Source organism: Echeneis naucrates, chromosome 9, assembly GCF_900963305.1.
Source record: "Echeneis naucrates chromosome 9, fEcheNa1.1, whole genome shotgun sequence".
NCBI classification, from domain to species: Eukaryota; Metazoa; Chordata; class Actinopteri; order Carangiformes; family Echeneidae; genus Echeneis; species Echeneis naucrates.
Genome location: NC_042519.1, coordinates 22,723,086 through 22,729,219, shown reverse-complemented (window position 1 = coordinate 22,729,219; position 6,134 = coordinate 22,723,086).

Genomic DNA, 6,134 nt, shown 5'->3' with positions numbered 1-6,134 from the left:
TCATTGTTTAGTTAAATGTTGAATGAAATTCTTCTATCAGGCGTCGATTCTGAATGCTGCTCCAAAAAAACAGGCTAATTTAGATATAGTGAGTCTAAGAGGGACATAAATCACACTCAGGTTGGTTCCTCAGTTGTGGCAACTTGTCCATGTAGAGACACTTCCATGTTCAGTAGATCTAAATATATCAATAGAAAACAGAAGAGTAAAATAATCTGTGGAAGTTTTTTTATATTTATTTTCAGACATTTTGGTCCGATGAGGTTGTAGTAAAAAAAAATATAACTCTTAACGGTGGCCGTGATGGCAGCTCCTCACTGATGATGATGGTGCAACAGAAAAATCATCATAAAATCAAAATATCAAAACTATCAGAACAAGCCCGATTAGTGAGCGAGCTGGAAACGAGTCAGAGAAACAAAAATTTCAGCAACTTTATTTTTAAAACGTCTTTAATTCTCTGTTTCTTCAGATTCTCCAACATGACAGCAGCTTTTCAGTTTTCACTGAGCTTCTGCTTCAGCGTTATGCCCCCCGCTCTCCAACAAGATGCTTTAGGTACAAGTAGCAATCACAAAAAAGCTTTTTTGTTTTTTTTAATCTGAATTTACTTTGTAAAAACAATGATGCAGGCCGTGTAACTCTGCAGCAAGAGAACAACTGCAACATCGCATATGCAGGTCTAATCTACAGTCAGTTTTACAATAAAGGGCTTATTTTTTTGGCATTGTTCTGGAAATAAAAAAATAACGACACATACTCTTTGTGTCAAAAAGCTTAAAGGGTTTGTCTGAGTGATGAGGACGGGCTTACTCCTCCTGATCCATCAGGGATTACCGGCAAGTTTTGTCCGGCTGCAGAAAAGTACAACATGTCGCAGCAGTTGTTGCCGTTGCGTTAATCTCATTCCCAGCAGCAGCTAAGTGTCCTAACACAACCGGCCCGTCCTGCCTGCTCCCTCCGTAATCCCTCCACTGATGTAAAAAATTGTTTTTGCTTTTCTTTGGAATCCCAGCAGGAATTACAAGACAGGGAACCAGATGTATCTTCTAAGACTTAAACCTAAAAAGTCAAAAGAAGCCCAGAGATTAAGACTAATGCCTTTCAATATTGTTATACAGATGAAACTTTCAAAAAATAAAATAAATAACATAAACAAATAATAAAGAAGTACAAGGACACTCAGCAACAATGCCGTTTTCATTCCCAGAAAGAGCTCAGCGGTCCAGATGCTACGAGGATAGATTCAGACATTAGTGCCGGAACATTTGTTGATGCAACATTTCATTTTCTTTTATTTTTTTCCCCTCTCCAGTTTGTGATGTGCTGCTCTACATACGGCCTCCAAGGACAGACATGCATCTTGTTTTACACGCTGGTCGTTGGCTAACAGCAGCTTTGCATGTTTACTAATTGATTATTCATTTGGTTGATACTTTCAGGTAAGCATGAGTCCTTCCCACCTGTAGCTGCAACACGGTTAAAAAAAGATTAAACTGATTATCTCCAATCATATTACACTATTAATACAAACAAACTGGTATGAAATGCTTAAAAGACAGGACACACACCCCCTGTATTCTGTGTGTCTGAGTTAAAGTTCATTGGATGAGCCTCTGTAGGCGTTCTCCTCACTTCTGCTATTTTAAAAACGACAGATAAATGTCAGTTTTCTAACATGTTGAAAATGTTTTTGGCTTCCGGCTGAACTGCCACCGAAATGTGTCCTCTGAATCCTACGAGATTTAAATCAGGAAACAACTCTCGCAGTTATAGAATCAGGGTTAGAAGTTTAGGGAGGCGGAGGGTCACAGTACCATCCGATTCATCCGCCGAAATAAACCCGGAGCTAAAACAGCTCGGTGTCAGAATCACACTTCATTTTAAGGCAGTCTGGCTCTTTTTTTTTTTTTTTTGGAGGTTAACACAGTTTGTTTTGAGCCTCAAAGACTCCCGTCATATTTCACTGAGTGGCCAACATACTGTATCTGTCTTTACTCCTGCTTTGAATATCTTCAGGGGATTTCTGTACTTTAAAATTTAGGTTGAAGTGTAACAATGTAGTTTGTTCGTTGGAAACTATGCTAATTTTTAAAGTGTGTTTAGCTTGATGAAAAAAACAAAACAAAACAAAAACACAGACTTGCCAATATTACCAACCATTGTTTGGTTTTTTCTTTATGACGGAGTTCCTCAGGGAGCCTGAGGGAAAATCTCCCTCCTCCTCCGTTTTCCTGATGAGTTTATGGTCTCGGTCTGAAATGCAACATGATGTTAATTTTTTAAATGAAGCTCCCACCCCTCACTCCTCCTCAGCTCCTCCCTCTCCCTTAAAAGATGGTTTGTTCTGGTTTCAGAAAACCAAGATGGCTGACAGTCAAACGACAAACTGGACGCTTCAAAAAAGCAGCTCACAGACTGATGAGTGACACTCAGAACGAGACATTGGAAACCTTCGTCACGTCAAATTCAAAATATTAAAATGAAGCACCAGCACAATTAGTGCAGTTTTAAGGTGATCAGATCACAACTGTGTGGGTCAGCGTGACGACAAATGTTACATCCAGTGCCACTAATGTGTAGCAGCCATCAAGCAGATTGTTCTTGAGTTTTTAATTTATTTTATTTTTTTGGTGGTCATGATGTGTCTGTGTTTGCGTCGGGAGGTTTTCTCAGCCTGGTTCTTTTCAGGAACACATCAACAGAGTCTCTTCACACGCCCTCCCTCTGCGGCGGTCGGACTTCACTCCCGGCTCTGCGGGAAGAGCAAAGAGCTGTCCCCAGCACTTTGTGTCAAGGCCCGGAGCTCGGTTGGCCTCAGACATCCAGACATCCTCGATGTGAAGAGAAGAGAACGGGAGAGGAGAAACTCTGTGTGACACAGAGGAGGGAGGACATGGAGGAGGAGGAGGAGGAGGAGGAGGAGGAAACGGCGAGGCCGCATCAGACGACTGCCGAGCTGCATCCAAGTGTCAGTGTCCCAAAATAGTGGCGAGTGACGACCAGACTGAAGACACCAAACAAACAACAGCTCTCAGATCAAGTAAACATCGGCGAAACACACAGGACACGACAAACTGTGAAGCCTCCCTCTGTCTTCCGGTCTTGTTAATCAGAGCGGCGGAGAAAGCGATCGAAGGGGACACCCGTCCTATTAGAGGAGGTTGCCGCCGTCTTTCCCCTCCTCTGACCGAGGTCCTCGCAAACACTTTGCCTTTGAAAAAAAAAAACACTGACAAGCTCCCTCTGTGCGGTGCTGTGTGGACACAGAGGACAGAGCCTCGTCTCCAGCAGATGTCTTGTGGCGCCAACTATAAATAAAGCCAATGAGACCAGCCGGCCGCTGACGAGCACAAGCCGCCGCGAGGCCGTGTTAGCTTTGCAAAGGGCCTGTCTAGTCTTGGCACGGCAGGCGGGCTAACATTTGGCGGGCCCTGCATCTAAAGCCTGTGATGCCTGTGTGCTTTGTGTTCAGGGTTTGAAAAGAAAATAAAGATTTTAGCCCCTAGATTTGAGTTTTCCTTTTTTTTTTTTTAATTCTTCTTCTTCTTTCTTTAATCAAAGTTGTTTTCCATTTAGTGGCAGGTGGGAGAGGAAAGCGTGGAAGAAGCTTGGTAGAAAAGGAGGAAAGATGCCACGCACTGATCATTTCTCCCCTGTGCAGCGACATAGAGTCAATTTAACACGCATTTAAGATGAGTGAGAAGCCGTACAACATCCTGAGCACCAGCGTAGCCTTGTGTTTCATGGATGACCCTGACAATCCCAAAGGACGTTGGTGGCCCGGGGGCCTGTCTGTCTCTATCTAAACCAGTCTAACAGTGCCTTGTTTGGAGAGATTTTCACTTGCCAAGACAGTGCAGGCAGCCTCAATTAAGATGTAATGCTGGACCATTTTATTGCACATTTCATAGTAGGACGCATCCACAGCCAGCACTTTGTGAAAGAAAATACCCCAAGACGGCCATAACATGGAACACTTACTGTATCTCTGCAATAATCAGCGCAAATGTGATATTTCAACACTGATGAAACGGCAGATACACAAATCACACCCTGCTTTTAGAGGAAACATTCAGAGTGTAAGCAGGAGCGCTTTAATTTCATGTTCCATTACACGCCGCCTCAATGTACAATTACATCACGGCACATTTCTCTACGTTAAGTCTGACAGAAAAATGGAGGACAGAAATCAAAGACGAAGATTCAGAATTTAAAAAAAAAAAGGCTGAGGGCAGATTGAGACAGTGAATCAGTGAGGAAGTCAGGAAGAAGGTGGTGAGGAAGGAGAAGAGGAGGCGCCCTTTATGAAAAACCTCCGTCAGAGTCCAGAGAGCTCGACCTGTTCGAGGTGTGTCCTCTATCAGGAGCCCACCAGAGTCTGGTCTTAAGTCCGTACACGTCCGAAGAAAGCTGACCTTTGTTTAAAAAAAGAAAATCTTATTTAATTTTGGAGAAAGAACATCTCAAATTAAAATCCCGGCGCACATAAACAGAGATATAAACTCATATTGGAGCTCATTAGCATCATTTTGGCTTTATGAGCCTTTTTTTTTTTTTAGCTCAGAAGTCTTAAAATCAACACTGGCCCAGATTTGAGCTTTTATTTTGGTGGTGTATTCGCAAAGATACAAAAATTTGTTGTGACTGAATTAAATTCAAACAATTATTTGGGGGTTGTTGCACCATAAGATTTGGATTCCATCTCTTCTTGATAACAAACAATGGCAGTAAGAAGAAACCCAAATTCCAGGCTTTAAAACGTCAAGTCAGAAACTGTAAATGTCTGTTTCTTCGTCGCCAGAGGCAAAGACAACTAAAGTCAGCTGATTAAAAATTCATGGATGGCATACGTTGCACATTTTTCCTCTTAGCTTTTAAACGGTTTCCCCACCAACATTCATTTGAAGCATACTGCTGCCAAATGCAAGCCCACAAAATCAATTAATAACTAACTCAAGCAGCGACTGCAGCAGCAGGAGATTCTTGTTGTTTGCCCTTCCATGCACGAGTTACTATCTTAACTTGGCAGCTGACACTTTGCCAGAGTGGATGTGCTGAGAGGTGTATTAGAAGTGATAATGAACAACACACTTCCACTCGAGGATGAGGCAATTAAAGTGGGGTGTAAACGGCAGAGGGAGAGACTGAGTGTGACTTCGCTCCTGAGGGAATCCTCCAGCGTCTCTCACACCTGAGAGGTCTGTGGCGAGCGCCGGCTCTGATGAGGATTCCCGATGACAGTTAGCGACAGGAGGGTGTAGCACAGTCGCATGGTGCAGCGGGGGAGACAGCCAGGAGGCCTCGAGCTGCGCTCAACAAGGGCCACACCTGCACACTGCATCATCCTGCTGCAGTCACAAACAACAACGTAATAATAATATTAATTCTAAATGGGACTATAATCTCACTTCATTTTGAAGACTTGAAACTAAAAACAGAAACCAAATACAATATGGATGCAATTTTATGTATTGATTTGCTCAAATAATCAAAAATGAATACGAGGAATTTGAAAGTTTGAGAATATGAAAAGAAATGCTGAAGGTCAGTCATACATCTGCTTCCATGGCCCAAATCTGGCCTTTATGCAACACAATTAGAAGATACTCCATTCTGGAGCACACACAGAGAATCTTCGAATGCCAGTCAATAATACCTGTGAATAACTGCTCAGGTGTGGAAGCACAAAGGACCACACATAGGGCCACAATTTTTTTTTCCATTTAGGTCAAATAAATATTGTGTATAACTATTTTCCTCCAAATGCCCAAAACAAACAAACAAACAAACAAAAAAGTGATAAACAAGACTAGATACCAGCATTTGAGGCCGTTTACTCATGAATGTAAAACGTAAAAAAAGGCAGCGTGGTTTTCCCATAGATTTTCAATACAATCTGACACATGTATACCAAAATAGTTCCTGGATTATTTTTGGTGATTAATCTTTTTATCTTTATTTAGCTCTTTCAATGAAGGTGTAACTTTTGACAGAATAATTGTTTGTTATGGTCCATTTACAAATTGTTTTTCTGGGGATTTCAGATCCATCCTCACTTGTGCTTGAAATAAACTTCCTGGCTTTGTTTTTGTTTTCGTTTCTTTGTTGTTGTTGTTGTTGTTGTCGTCGTC